The sequence below is a fragment of the Acinonyx jubatus genome, chromosome B1 (genome assembly GCF_027475565.1).
Source record: "Acinonyx jubatus isolate Ajub_Pintada_27869175 chromosome B1, VMU_Ajub_asm_v1.0, whole genome shotgun sequence".
Taxonomy (NCBI): domain Eukaryota; kingdom Metazoa; phylum Chordata; class Mammalia; order Carnivora; family Felidae; genus Acinonyx; species Acinonyx jubatus.
Window position 1 is genome coordinate 46,357,886 of NC_069382.1, and position 14,362 is coordinate 46,372,247.

The window sequence follows — 14,362 nt, forward strand, 5'->3', positions numbered from 1 at the left end:
ATACCTGGATTATGTAAAATCAAAATATTGACAGAAAATAGTTTTACATGGGATAAGTAATGTCACAAAATATGGAGAATAATATTTTGAACTTGCATGTTCTTACAAGAACATGCTACTCTGTATATGCAATATCAGAAGATACTGTTTTTCATTTTGTCATGTCTTTTATAAAAATATTTTTTAATGTTTATTTATTTATTTTGAGAAAGGGGAGGGACAGAGAGAGAGAGAGAGAGAGAGAGAATTCCAAGCCAGCTCTGTGCTGTCAGTGCAGAGCCTAATGGAGGGCTCAATCTCATGAACTGTGAGATCACGACCTGAGCTGAAATAAAGAGTCTGACACTTAACAGACCGAACCACCCAGGTGCCCCTATTTTGTCTTGTCTTTAAGTATTGCTGTTAATCTTCCTTTTAAAAAAAGGTTCAGGGGACACCTGGGTGGCTCAGTTGGTTAAGCGTCCAATCTTAATTTCAGTTTAGGGCATGATCTCACAGTTCATGAGTTCAAGTCCTGTGTCAGGCTCTGCACTGACATTGGGATTCTGTCTCCCTCTCTCTCTGCCCCTCCCCTGCTTGTTCGCTCTCTCGCTCTCTCTCTCTCTCAAAATAAATAAACTTAAAAAGTTATTTATAAAAAGGCTCAGAAAATTGAACTGGTGTATGTAACTTCAGCTTTTGTGATAATTTGATATCTTGTTATTTTGATGCTAGATAACAGAATCCATTATTGCTGGTGCTTCAATCTGTTCAAAGCAAATAGAATTGATACTGAAGTGAGAGTTAAGTATGTTGATGTTACTTACAAACAGTACTTATTTGTGACCTTATATACATGCCTTACATATTTTTTTCAAAAATGTGTCATCTTATGAACCACCGCTTATTTACTTTGAGTTATTAAAAAAAAATCTTACTCAGATTATAATGCCATGTGCACTCAATCGCATCTTTTTATTTGTTCAGTTATGCACTTAGTCCTTTAAAAATATTTGTTTAATGTCTATTTTGTATCAGTAAGGTGCTAAGCAATAAGAAGAGAGTTATAATGAGGAATTACATGATTCTGCTCTTACCAGACCCATTGTCCCAAAGTGAAGACAAATATATAAACAGAAATATAAATTAGAATGTAAGTTATGGGAATTTACAGTAAATTATTGGCTTTCTAACATGTAAGTACTAAACTATTTGTTAGGTGATTGTTGGTGAAATCTGCATATGTGTAATGACAGTTTGTACTTTTTGTCATTTGCATGTTTCAAATGTATCAATTGTAAACTACATTTTCTACAAGAAACATATATTTTTGTATATAAATATAAAATACGAAATACAAAAATCTAAGCAAATAACAATCATAATGAAAAAAATTTAGAACAATATGAAGTCAATTAGTGGAACAGGAGAGGTTTTCCCTTAAAAATCTAGGCAATAAATCTTCCAGTAGAAAAAGTTACATGACCCTATCCAGTTACTGGCAAATAGCTTCAGGTAATCCAATAATTGCAGATTGTACTTAAATACTACTGCGAGAAAGTAACTTTTTTTGTTATCACTATGAAAATGAACCTCTTCTTTTGTAAGTAAACCCTTAAGTAATAACTCCATGAGACGATGACACTTTTAGAAATGTTCAAAAAAACAAAATGAAAGTGATGGGAGAAAATTACCAGCTTTTTACAAATAAAAATAAAAAGCTTTGTCCAGGCACAATATAATGAAAAGCAAAATTAAATAAGCAAGTGAAAACATGATTGGACTCCTTTCAAGGTTTTTCAGGCTTGCCCTGGGAGGTGAAGCTTAGGTAACTGGAGAAAATTTGGTGATGACTTTAACTACAGATACCCAAGTCTACTTTTGGATTAAAAGAGAAAATCAGAAAGCAAGAGTATGGAAAAAAAAAAAAAAAAAAGAAAGAGTGAGTATCATATCTCCACCCCCAAAATGTACTTTTATAGAATAGGAACTAAAATAAATTATTTTAATGAGCCTTCAAGGATTATTTAGATAAAGGATTATTTTTATATTTAGGTAGTAAAAACCAGGATATTTAGAAATTACCACAGAAAAATGTTATTCTTGCTTAATTTTACTGGTCTTTTCCATTCTCTTTCTAAATATGTTGCTATATTGTTCATGAAAAATGCATTAATTGCAAAATATTTCATAGAAAATTACAGTAAAATTTTTTCTTTGCAGGAAAAGTGAATGAACTTGTGCAGAGGTGGAGCCAATTCTGTAACATAAATCATTAAGTGTGACACCTTTGCATCCTGGAATAGCAAATTCTGAACGTGTGAACGACCAACCACTACATTCTTTAAGGCTGCCTTTCTTTAGGGAGTCTTCCCCTTACTGGAGTGCTCACTATTGCATCAAAATGGCAAATTTCTTAACGTGACCCATTTGCTAAAAGTCTATTTAGTCTCTGGGTAGAAAGTATTCTGGTTTTTATTCATTTACCACCCCAGATCCGTTCTCCACATTTTCTTTCCTTCCTCTGAACCTAGGTAACTGTTCCCTACATCTTTCAAGCTATCTCCTCACCTGTTTGGGGGGGAGGGGGTATTTAGCCAGTCATGGTCAGTCGGATATGTTTTCATCCCTGCTTACTCTCTGCCTTTTATACTGCAACTCTGGCACTGGTGGTGTTCTTCTATCCTCACGGCACCTCCTATAAGTCTCCAGCTCACACTGGGCTTCAGTAACACCTTCACTTGTGCACAGAGTCTTGCTAGCTAGTCTCTGCATAATATAACTGACATCCCTTTTTCTTTCTCCCGAAGTACTCCCTTTATACAAGTCTCTCCATTTCGACACTCTCACTAGGATTGTTTCCTGCTGGGTTAATGACAAATATTTACCTTTCCCAATTATATTTGGAGGAAACTGTTCCCTGAAAACAGAAGAGTCTTTAACCTTTCCTACAGGATAAAGAGAATCTGATCAAACAGTGAGCACACAAGAATCAACATTCATTGAATGTTTACTATATATGAAGGACTGCTCCAAGCATTTCACATATATAAATTCTTTTTTGTGTGTCAAATAGCCATATATAGTGGATGTTATTATGCTTGTTAATTTACAAGCGAGAGAAGTGAAGGACAAAATGTTTAACAACTTGACAAGGGTGGTAAACTTGGTGAGTGCTGGAGTCAGGCAGTCTAGAATAAGGCACTTAATTTTTGTGCTATGTTACTTCTAACATAACTTAGCTAAAATCTTAGCAAGACGTATTAATCTATATTTCTACCAACAGATGTGTGAAAGTATTTTACCCTCATTGCTGAACCACCTCACTGGCTGCACTAAATAGGACCTGAGAGATAGAGATAAAACTCTTACTTGAATTGGCAGGTGTCCTGTAACAGACTTCACTAGCATTATGAACCTTGGCTATCAGAACACATAACTAATTTATCACAATGGCATGCCCAATTGCCCCCTCCTCCACTACTGTTGACTCTTCAGGGGACAGGGATTATCTCTATACTGTTCACTGTTGTAGTTTCTTTTAATGCCTATTTATTTATTTTGAGAGAGAGAAAGAGAACGCGAGCAGGGAAAGGGCAGAGAGAGAAGGGAGACACAGAATCCCAAGAAGTTTCAGTGCTGTCAGCGCACAGCCTGATGTGGGGCTTGATCTTACAAACCGTGAGATAATGAGGGACCTGAGCTGAAATCAAGAGTTGGATGCTTAACTGACTGAGTCACCCAGGCCCTCCTCACTATTGTACTCTTAAGGCCTTGCAAAGTGTCTGGCACATTTTAGGCACTAGATAGATTATTTACGAATTATACGAATAAACAAATGTACAAATTTGTATATCACTGAGTCCTCACCATGTCATGATTATAAAAAACGAAAAACATATTGCAGGGTTGCTAAACTAATAGAAGTGCTACAACTTTTAGAGGTTAGCCTAATTTTCCGAAATTGATAGACACTAATGCAAGAGATTTTCTCATTAACTCCTGTGGTAGTTAGAAAACTTTCTTCATCGATCATGGCTTATAATTTTAAACATTTTTTTTTCATATTTTAAACAGAGAAATATAGATTAGAATAAAAAATTTTCTTGAACTTTTCTCTTACAAAGGAAATGTTTCAAGTATATAAAGATTGAAAGAATTAAACTTGATTTCACAATGAACATTTTGCTGTTTTCCTTATCACAAAACTATCCCTCTTTCTCTCTAGTCCTTCCCCCACACTCTCTTTTTAGTATATATAATAGTAGATTGCTTTGCATGACTAGGCATTTATCCAAGAGATACAGGTATGCTGTCTAGAAGAGACACATGCACCCCCATGTTTACAGCAGCACTATCAACAATAGCCAAAGTATGGAAAAAGCCCAAATGTCCATCGATGGATGAATGGATAAAGAAAATGTGGTTTATATACACAATGGAGTATTACTCGGCAATCAAAAAGAATGAAATCTTGCCATTTACAATATGTGGATGGAACTAGAGGGTGTTATGCTGAGCAAAATTAGTTAGTCAGAGAAAGACAAATATCATATGACTTCCCTCATATGAGGACTTAAAGATACAAAACAGATGAACATAAGGGAAGGGAAGCAAAAATAATATAAAACCAGGGAGGAGAACAAAATAGAAGAGACTCTTAAATATGGAAACAAACAGAGGGTTACTGGAGGGGTTGTGGGAGGGGGGATGGGACAAATGGGTAAGGGGCACTAAGGAATCTACTCCTGAAATCATTGTTGCACTATATGCTAACTTGTATGTAAATTTGAAAAGAGAGAGAGAGAGAGAGAGAGACCCCACACCTTCAACACAGGCAAAAAATAATAATAATAGTAGATTGCTATCATTGAATCATACCCCTAACAACTTTGGGGTACTTATCATTAACTAGAGCTCAATATATGTTTACACTTTTTAGGTAAAATTTTAAAATAAAGTAAACTGGCTTCACAAGTGAATTCTACAAACATTTAAAGAAGAGTTAATACCTATTCTTCTCAAATTCTTCCAAAAAATAGAAGAGGAAGGAAAGCTTCCAAATTTATTCTACAATATCATTCATTTGATATTACTCCAATATCAAAAGCAGATAAAGACACCACAAAAAAAGAAACATAAGAAAACATCATATCTCTGATGACCTTAGATGAAAAAATCCTCAACAGAATGTTAGCAAACTGAATCCAACAATATATTTTAAAAAATCATTCACGGGGCGCCTGGGTGGCGCAGTCAGTTAAGCGTCCAACTTCAGCCAGGTCATGATCTCGCGGTCTGTGAGTTCAAGCCCCACGTGGGGCTCTGGGCTGATGGCTCAGAGCCTGGAGCCTGTTTCCGATTCTGTGTCTCCCTCTCTCTCTGCCCCTCCCCCGTTCATGCTCTGTCTCTCTCTGTCCCAAATAAATAAATAAACGTTGAAAAAAAAATTAAAAAAAAAAATCATTCACCACAGGGGCACTTGGGTGGCTCAGTCAGTTAAGCATCTGACTTTGGCTCAGGTCATGATATCACAGTTTGTGAGTTCAAGCCCCACGTCAGGTTCTGTGCTGACATCTTGGAGCCTGGGGCCTGTTTTGGATTCTGTTGTCTCCCTCTCTCTCTGCTCTTCCCCTGCTCACATGCTGTCTCTCTCTCAAAAATAAATAAAGATTAAAAAAAATTTGTTTTAAATCATTCACCATAATCAAATGAGATTTATTCCAGGAATGTAAGGACGGTTCAATGTTTATAAATCGATGTGATATATCACATTAATGAGAGAAAGGCTAAAAACCACATGATCATCTCAATAGATGCAGAAAAAGCATTTGACAAAGTACAATATCTATTCATAATAAAAAAACTCTCAACAAAGTGGGTTGAGAGGAAACATACCTCAATATAGTAAAGGCTATATATGAAAAACCACAGCTAGTATCATATTCAATGGTGAAAACCTGAGAGCTTTTCCTCTAAGGTCATAAACAAGACAGTGATATCTACACCCTCACCATTTGTATCCAACACAGTACTGGAAGTCCTAGCCACAGCAACTGGACAAAAAAAAAGAAGTAAAAGGCATGGCATCCAGATTTGGTAAGCTTTCACTCTCTGCAGATGGCATGATGTTTTATATAGAAAACCCCCAAAGACTTCACCAAAAAAACACTAGAATGGATCAATGAATTCAGTAAAGTTGCAGGATACAAAATTAATATATAGAAAACTTGCATTTATTTGCACTAACCATGAAATAACAGGAAGAGAAATTAAGAAAACAAGCCCATTTATAGTTACATCAAAAATAATAAAATACCTAGGAATAAACTTAACCAAGGAGCTGAAAGACCCATACTCTGAAAACTATAAAACATTGATGAAAGAAATTGAAAATGACACAAACAAATGGAAAGATATTCCATGCTCACAGTTTGGAGGAACATATATTGTTAAAATATCCATATAACCCAAAGCAATATGCAGATTTAATACAATCCCTCTCAAAATACTAAAATTAAAATAAAAGACAGTGTACAGATATCAAGTATCTCATTTGATGAGTTTTGACAAACCATACAACTAAGTAACCCACCATCAATTCAAGATACAGTACTTCATCATTGCCCCAGAAAATTCCCTTCATGACCCATCTCTTGCAATCTCCAACTCCACCCACTTCCAGAGTGATATATATGTATGTGTGTGTGTATATACACACACACATACATATATAACTGATAAATATATATAATTTAATTTTCTAATTTATTATTCAATTTTTGAGAGACAGCGTGAGCAGGGGAGGCACAGAGTTTTTTATTCAATTTTTGAGAGAGAGAGACAGACAGACAGAGTGAGCAGGGGAGGCACAGAGAGAGGGAGACATAGAACCCGAAGCAGGATGCAGGCTCTGAGCTGTCAGCACAGAGCCTGATGAGGGGTTCAAACTCACGGACCAGGGGATCATGACCTGAGACAAAGTCAGATGCTAACCGACTGAGCCACCCAAGTGCCCCATAGTGATTGATACATATTTTTTCCACCAGAGTTTAGTTGTGCATATCCTACTGTCTCAACAGCAATTCTCAGTATTTCCAAATCAGAGTGTTAACTTTTCCCGATCGGAATTTTACCTGTCTTCAAACAAAGCAAGCCTTTCACTGCCTTCTCTTTTTTCATAGAGTCTCTGACTTCTGGTCATTCTAATGGAGGTTCCGAAGTGTCTTTAATGGCTTCAGACAGTTATTTCTGTCTGAAATAACTTCAGACAATAATAATTGAAGTTTGTAGTATCACCTATTTCCTAGTTATTCTGTGTATGTATAAGCTTGTGCAGTTTGTCTCACCTTGTTGATCTGTGGTTTGTGAAGGATGTCTGAAGAGACTTGAGTTTGACAGTTGTATTATCCAACAGAAATTTTCCTGTGTATATCTTCAAGACCTGTGTTATTTTCTGAAAATAAACATGTTGGAAAATTAATAGTTTTACTGAGGTAGAGGTCTCCATAATGGAGTGCTTGCATTTCAGAGGAAGTGAGACAAAAATTTTAGAAATTTTTGTACCCGTTTTCTTTCTTACTCTAAAACATAAGGAAGGTATTAAGCTTTAGTAAGTGAACCAAGAATTGTCTATACATATAAATTAATGAACTCAAATTTCCATTGATATATACTATAAAAATGGAAAATAGTGGCATGTGGCTATTATGAAAAGTTATATTCAGAATTTCTTTTCATTGTGAATAATATCTGTTCTTAAGTCAACTTTTGATACATTGGTCTTTTGAAGTTTGTGTTCTCTTGATGTAGGGGTACCTCATATGCTGTTTTGCTATAGCTGAGGCTTGTTAGATAAATATTTTAAAATAAAGAACTTGTGGGGGGGGGGGCGCCTGGGTGGCTCAGTCGGTTGAGCATCTGACTTAGGCTCAGGTCATGATCTCGCGGTTTGTGAGTTCGAGCCCCGCGTCGGATTCTGTGCTGATGGCTCAGAGCCTGGAGCCTGCTTCCTGCTTCGGATTCTGTGTCTCCTGCTTTCTCTGTCTCTCCCTCCCATGCTCATGCTCTCTGTCTCTCAATAATAAATAAACGGTAAAAAAATAAAAAAATTAAATAAAATAAACAACTTGGCCATCTAAACACCACTGATTATTCATGCTCAAGAATAAATATCAACCAAAGCAGAATAGCAGAGCTAATATATAGCGTATTAATACATTTTTTCTTTGTGTCAAAGAATATCTGTTAATTGACAAACTTGAGACCATTTCTATTGGCATAAAATGACCATAATACCTTTGTTTATTTTGAATAGCTTAATCACTGACATATATCTTCATGCTTGATGGTTCAATCATTCACGTTGATTCCACACTGATATGGAAAGTAATGTTATTTAAATAAATTGACACTCTAGCCCTTTTATAATTGCCTGATTTACAGAGAGACCAGTTCAAGGTCTTAGTTAAAGATGAGTTATTAGGTACAGACCACTGGTTAGTGAAAAGGGTAGCAGGATTTGGTAAAATAGAAAGGAAGGTGGGACCTAGTAATAGTGCTGGTAGAATGAATTTGTTTAAGATTTCCTTAAAAAAGGATTGGCTTGGGGAAATAATAATGGCAATAGATACATGACTCCTACACTCTCTACTTATTAACATTGTTGCCTTATACTTCATTCCATGTAGCAATGTTTTCCAAGTGGGAAGCGGTCCTGGATGTATCTTGGTTAGGCGTAGCATTATCTCCGTAGATACTCAAGAGAAAGTACAACACTGGGATGGCGAATTCGTGTCACACATTCTCCGTGCTTAATGAAAGGCATTTTTTATTCATGAGAGCACTCTTCAACCCTGGACCCTCACACGCCTTCTCATCACAGTGTTCCCAAAAGACAAAGTCAATTAACTGAAGTTATTAGTTGACATCAACTTTTCGCCTTTACAAGAAGAGGCAGAAGGAGAAAGAGGAGGAGTAGGAGAGGAGAAGACGAAGAAAGGGAAGAAGGAGAATTAAAAAGTATGATTTTATAGAGAATAGTCATCGTTGACCTAGGTTTCTGGCAACATTGAGGCTACAGGAACAGCCTCGGGAAGATCATTTTAGAATCTGTGAAGAATGAGCCTCAAACGTGGCACTAACTTGATTCAAGAGCAGCTAGGACTTGCTATGATGTGAGCAGAGATCAAGTTAGGTTAGGAATAATATAATTTAAATAGTGGAGCTAGGATCTAAGATGATATGAGAGTTGGCTATTAGTTTTTATGTTTTGGTGGTAGCCATCAATATGGAAAACTTTAAAGACTGAAGGTTTTAGCGGCCATTCTGATTTTCCACTTTGGTGGCATTGTAACACCCAGGAGCTCTTGAAAATTTGCTGGGTAGGACAGCAGGAATTACATGACCCACAGATTTGTGGCTTGGTTGGAGCTATAGAATAGTCCCTGGGAGAGCCAATGGTTCTACCTGGTAGGAGCCTTCTTCCATTCCCTGTCATAACCTTCACATTACTACAACAAAGGCCTTGGTTGGAGACACAAGAAAGAGATACTACTCATTCTGATATTTAGTGATATGTGGCTGCTTGCATTAAATTCTAAGCAGGTTTGGACAAAACATGACATAATTTCTAACCTGTGAATGGCTATAGCACCAGAACCAAGCCTACGGTTTGCAGTTGTACACCAATATATTCAATACTAGGTAGGTTCTCTTTCATTACTACTATTTTTAATGAAACTAGTTATTTTTCACTTGCCTAGTTTCATAAGTGATACCTCTTTCTAGACAAATTCTGGCTGTGATCAGCAGTCAGAAACACAGAGAACTATAATTTTATATAATCTTTTCCCACCTTCTTCACCCACATCCTACATCCCTTCTCATTTTTTCTTTTGGACATAAAGCAATTATATAACCCCGACCCATACATCTAATTTGATAAACATAGGAAAAGGGGAGAAAAAAATTATAATCTAGCTAGTAAGATAAGTAGTAGCTTTTATACCTCCACATTGACAGAGAATACAAAAGGAATATTGCCATTAAGGTTTAAATCAACTGGTGTGTGTGTGCACGCAGTGTATACATTTATATATTTGAGTTACTTTAAACAATGTCTTAATTTATTTCGAAGTGGTAAATTACAGTGGTTGGTAAGAGGTGGAAATTCTTTTCCATAAGCAACTTTAGTTATTGTGAAACATTTTATTTTACTTCAAATCACTGTCATGAATCCTTATATCTGAAAAGAAAATTCACTACAAACATTTCTGGTGGGAGCAGGTGTGTGAGCTCTGATGGTGGTACTGACTCTCCTCAGTTGCAGTGAACATAGTCTTCTCACTTACTCAACAGCAAGATGACAACTGTTGACATTTTTCAGTTTCCAATTAATTCAAACGTATCTTTCTCAAAGATAAAAATACTGTTTCAGAAACAGCTTTTCAAATATTTGATAAAATTTCTGTGGGTAAGCAAATACTAAATGGGATGGGATAGAGTGTCTGAGAAAAACAATTAGTCACACAATGCCACGAGTTGAGATTGGAACTCTAACAAATCATTTTCATCATAGTTGAGGTAGCTGAAACCCCACACAATACTTTTCGTGACATGAAACTGTCTAATTTAGACATTCATGTTTACAAAATTGGGCAGAGGTGGAGGTGTTATAAAAGTAGCAAGTTAGAATTTAATTTATGGACATTTCAGGAAAAAAAATTTTTAGTACTTTTGCTTCAAACTACTCAATTTACATATCTTCACAACTCTCATGAGTTGTACTAAGAATGACAATATGGAAGAAATGAAGCTTCAGTGGTCTAACAATCAAGAAATGTGGATTCTAGTGCTGACTGTGACATCAACAGTCTATGGGGCAATGAGGTTAAGAAGCTTGAATCTTATGTTTCACATCAGGATAATATGAAAGTTGGATTTGATGGCCTCTAAAGTCATTGGAGATTTTGATTCATTAACTCTAGGGATAAGACCAGAAATATTATTTTTTATAAAGTACTTCCAAGTGTCTCTGATACATAGCTAAATCTGGGACCACTGGTCAGATTTTTTTCTCTTTTTTATATTTGATGATTTATGATTCAACTTTTTGAGAAAGTAAAGTCTCTGTACTATAGACTGAATTTTACGTCCCCGCCCCCAAATTCATATGCTGAAGCCTTGAGTCCAATGTGAGTATTTGGAAATAAGGCTTATTAGGAAGCAATTAAGGTTCAATGAAGTTTAGAGATGGGGCTATTACCTGATAAGGCTGGTACCCTTGTAAAAAGGAGGAAAAGGCACTAGAACTCTTCCTCTCCACCATGATAACACAGCAAGAAGCCTGCTCCTTGAGAGCTCTCATCAGGAACTGAATTGGCTGGCATCTTGATCTTGAACTTCCCAACCTCCACAATTAATTTGTTATTTAAACCTATGATATTTCCTGTGGCAGCCCTAGTTGACTAGTATACTCAGCAAGTATTTGACAGATGATGGTAGTGAGGGAGGTTAAAACTGTAACAAAGAATCCTCAAATCTCAGAGGCTTAACACAATAAAGTGTATTATTTACTTGCATAACATCCTAAGGGATGGAAGAATGAAATGTTCCATTCAGTTATTCAAGGACCCCAAACCCTTTTGTATCATGATGCCATCACCCTTGACATATTTCCTTCCTGGTCATAGCAAAAGGGAGGTTTCATTTTTTTAATTGTTCAAGTCTGGAAGTGACATACATTATTTATGTTCAATATACCATTGGACAACAATAGTCAAATGGCCCAACCCAACCTAGATACAGAAAACTGAAAAATGTAGTTTTTCTGTGTTTCTAGGGAAAAATAAAATGATTCAGTAAATATTTAGCAATTTTGTCTGCCTTGGAATGGACACACGAAAAGCATACCCATTTTTTTTACCCATATTTTTCTAAATAGAACAAAAATAAAAGCATTGAGGTAACATTACTAAACCTATTTGAAAAACTTTTCAGATCACCTCTTAGATTCAAATTGAATCTATTTTGCTTCCAGTAGAAATTTTTCCTAGGACATAGAGTCCCAGAGGGAGACTAAATTTGATTAATTTATAGGATCCTTTTCTTCAGTGGTAGGCAGAATATTGCACCCCCCCCCCCCACACACACACACAAAGATATTCACATCCTCATCACTAGAACCTGTAAATATGTCACTTTACATGGCAAAAGGGAAATAAACTTGAATATGAAATTAAGGTGGCTAATTGGGTGCCTTAAAATAAGGAGCTTACCCTGGGTTATGTAAGTGAGTCCAGTGCAATCACATGGACTCTTAAAAGTAGAAGAGGAGACAGAATAGTTGGTCAGAGAGATGAAGTGATGGAAAAATAACAGAGGAGATTCAGTGAATAAGAGGAAGTCAACTCACCATTACTGGCTTAGAAGATGGTGGAAGGAGTCATAAGCCCAGGCATAAAGGCAACCTCTAGAGAAGCTGGGAATCACCTTTAACTGACAGCCAATAAGGAAATGGAGACCTAAGTCCTACAAGTGCAAGAAACTTAATAACTTGAAAAGTTGTCTGCCAATAAAACTTGAAAAGAAGTCTGCCAATAACTTGAAAAAACAAGAAAATGGATGATCTCCTAGAGCCTCCAGTAAGAAACAACCCTAATGACAACTTGATTTTAGCCCAATAAGACCCATGTCAAACTTCTAACCTACAGAACCCTAAGACAGTAAATTTGTGTTGAACTGCCCAAGTTTATGGTGATTTTTTACGGCTGTATAGAAAACAAACACACTCCCTATCACCATACGTATTCCTTTTCTTCTTGCTTTCTTCAAGCATCAAGGTTCTTGTGGTTCCAGAAAAAAAGAAAAGAAAAAAAAACCTGGAAAATCTTTTCCACAGTAAATTATTAATAACTTCATGCTATGACTGTTATAATAGAATGTGCATTTTAAAACTAAACTTCCTGGAAGTGATGAAGCATATCCAAATTAAAACCATGGTCACAATTATGATCAAATTCATTTATGGTAAAATATTTTTACAAAAGCTAGGTGGGGCTACTTCTAAGCAGTTCTCCAACTATATTTCTATGAGAATGTCTATATTTTGAGCATCGGGCTAAGTGAAGCAGGTGCTCTAAAAAGATGCACGTAACACCTGGATTAGGATGAGAAAGAATAAATCAAGAAGGGAGTAGAGAATGTGAAAATGATTACGTATCAGAAGTAACTGAGGGGATGTGTGGTGTGAGGGAAAGACTTGGTGGGATAGGGTAGCTATACTCAGTTTTTTTTCCTGTTATTTCAGAAGACATATTTGACAGCCACAAATAAAACTTATTAAGAATAAGATGTATGAGAATAATATTTGCATATATTAGTTAGCACAGCTTTCCCAGACAAAGCTGTCTTCTTATTACCATGTGACTCTTCTTTCTACTCAGATTTTAGGATATTTGCTATTATGTCCCCAAAAAAGGGTTATAGAGGATAGGCTCAAAATAGAGATACAACTGCTCAGCTGTGGGGCATCAAAAAAGATTTTGAAAAACGTGTAAAAGATAATACTTTTGAGCAAAAGCTTCGGAACTTCAAAGGCATTGATTTAATAGTATCAAAATCCAAACCTTCAAGAGATTCACAGCCTAGAAAGGCTGAAGGAGATTAGAAAAACACACATTGGTTCCAAGAGTACAAATAATTTTGAAAATTGGAGAAGAAAATAAACTATGAGATGAGATGTAAAGCAGACTACTGTGTTTGGGATGAAGGAACACAGAGGGCAGAATGAATCAGCATATACAGGCATCCCAGCCTTTTAAACAAATGCAGACCATTCATTGCCCCTGCCAGAGAGTCAAGTGGGAATAGATTCAACACCCACCATTTTCTGGTCTTCATGTAATTGAGCATTATAATTCACCTATTGTGAAGAGTTTTGATAATTTGCATCCATTTTGGCATCTACTCTCTGTCATGGAAAACAGTAATCTTGTTTCTCATTGACCATCTAAGAGGGATTATGCTCATTTGAGAAACTTTATAATTTTCCAACATCATTGAACCTGTGTTTCATATGTTTTTATAAGCCCATTACAAAGCCATCTCCAACAGTTAGGATAATCCAGTAACGGAAAGTGAAAAGCCATGGAATGCCTTGGTATTAGACATCTCTTAGTAGGAGCTAGATGTAATATAAAAGATGCTATATGGGGTGATACATAGAACTTATTTGTGTTTCACAACGTTCGGTGGAACACCAGTACTTCTCAACTTATTGAAATGTGCCCCATTTAAAAGGAGTATAATGATTATATGCATTTGAGAAATACTCACTTATTGTAAGATTTTACAAAGCCTTTGATATCCTAATATATTCTGC

At 36.1% G+C, this 14,362-nt stretch overlaps 1 long non-coding RNA gene across 5 annotated transcripts in view; it reads right to left on the reverse strand.

Moving 5' to 3' along the window:
- LOC128314398 (uncharacterized) overlaps positions 1 to 14,362 on the reverse strand; it is a 734,161-nt gene that overhangs the window by 429,391 nt on the left and 290,408 nt on the right. For 4 of the 5 annotated variants that reach the window (XR_008295997.1, XR_008295998.1, XR_008295996.1 and 1 more), the window contains exon 2: positions 7,329 to 7,435. The exons of the other annotated variant lie outside the window; for it this stretch is intronic. This is a non-coding gene — a long non-coding RNA (uncharacterized LOC128314398). The remainder of the gene's footprint in view (positions 1 to 7,328; positions 7,436 to 14,362) is intronic. 5 annotated transcript variants of the gene reach the window in all.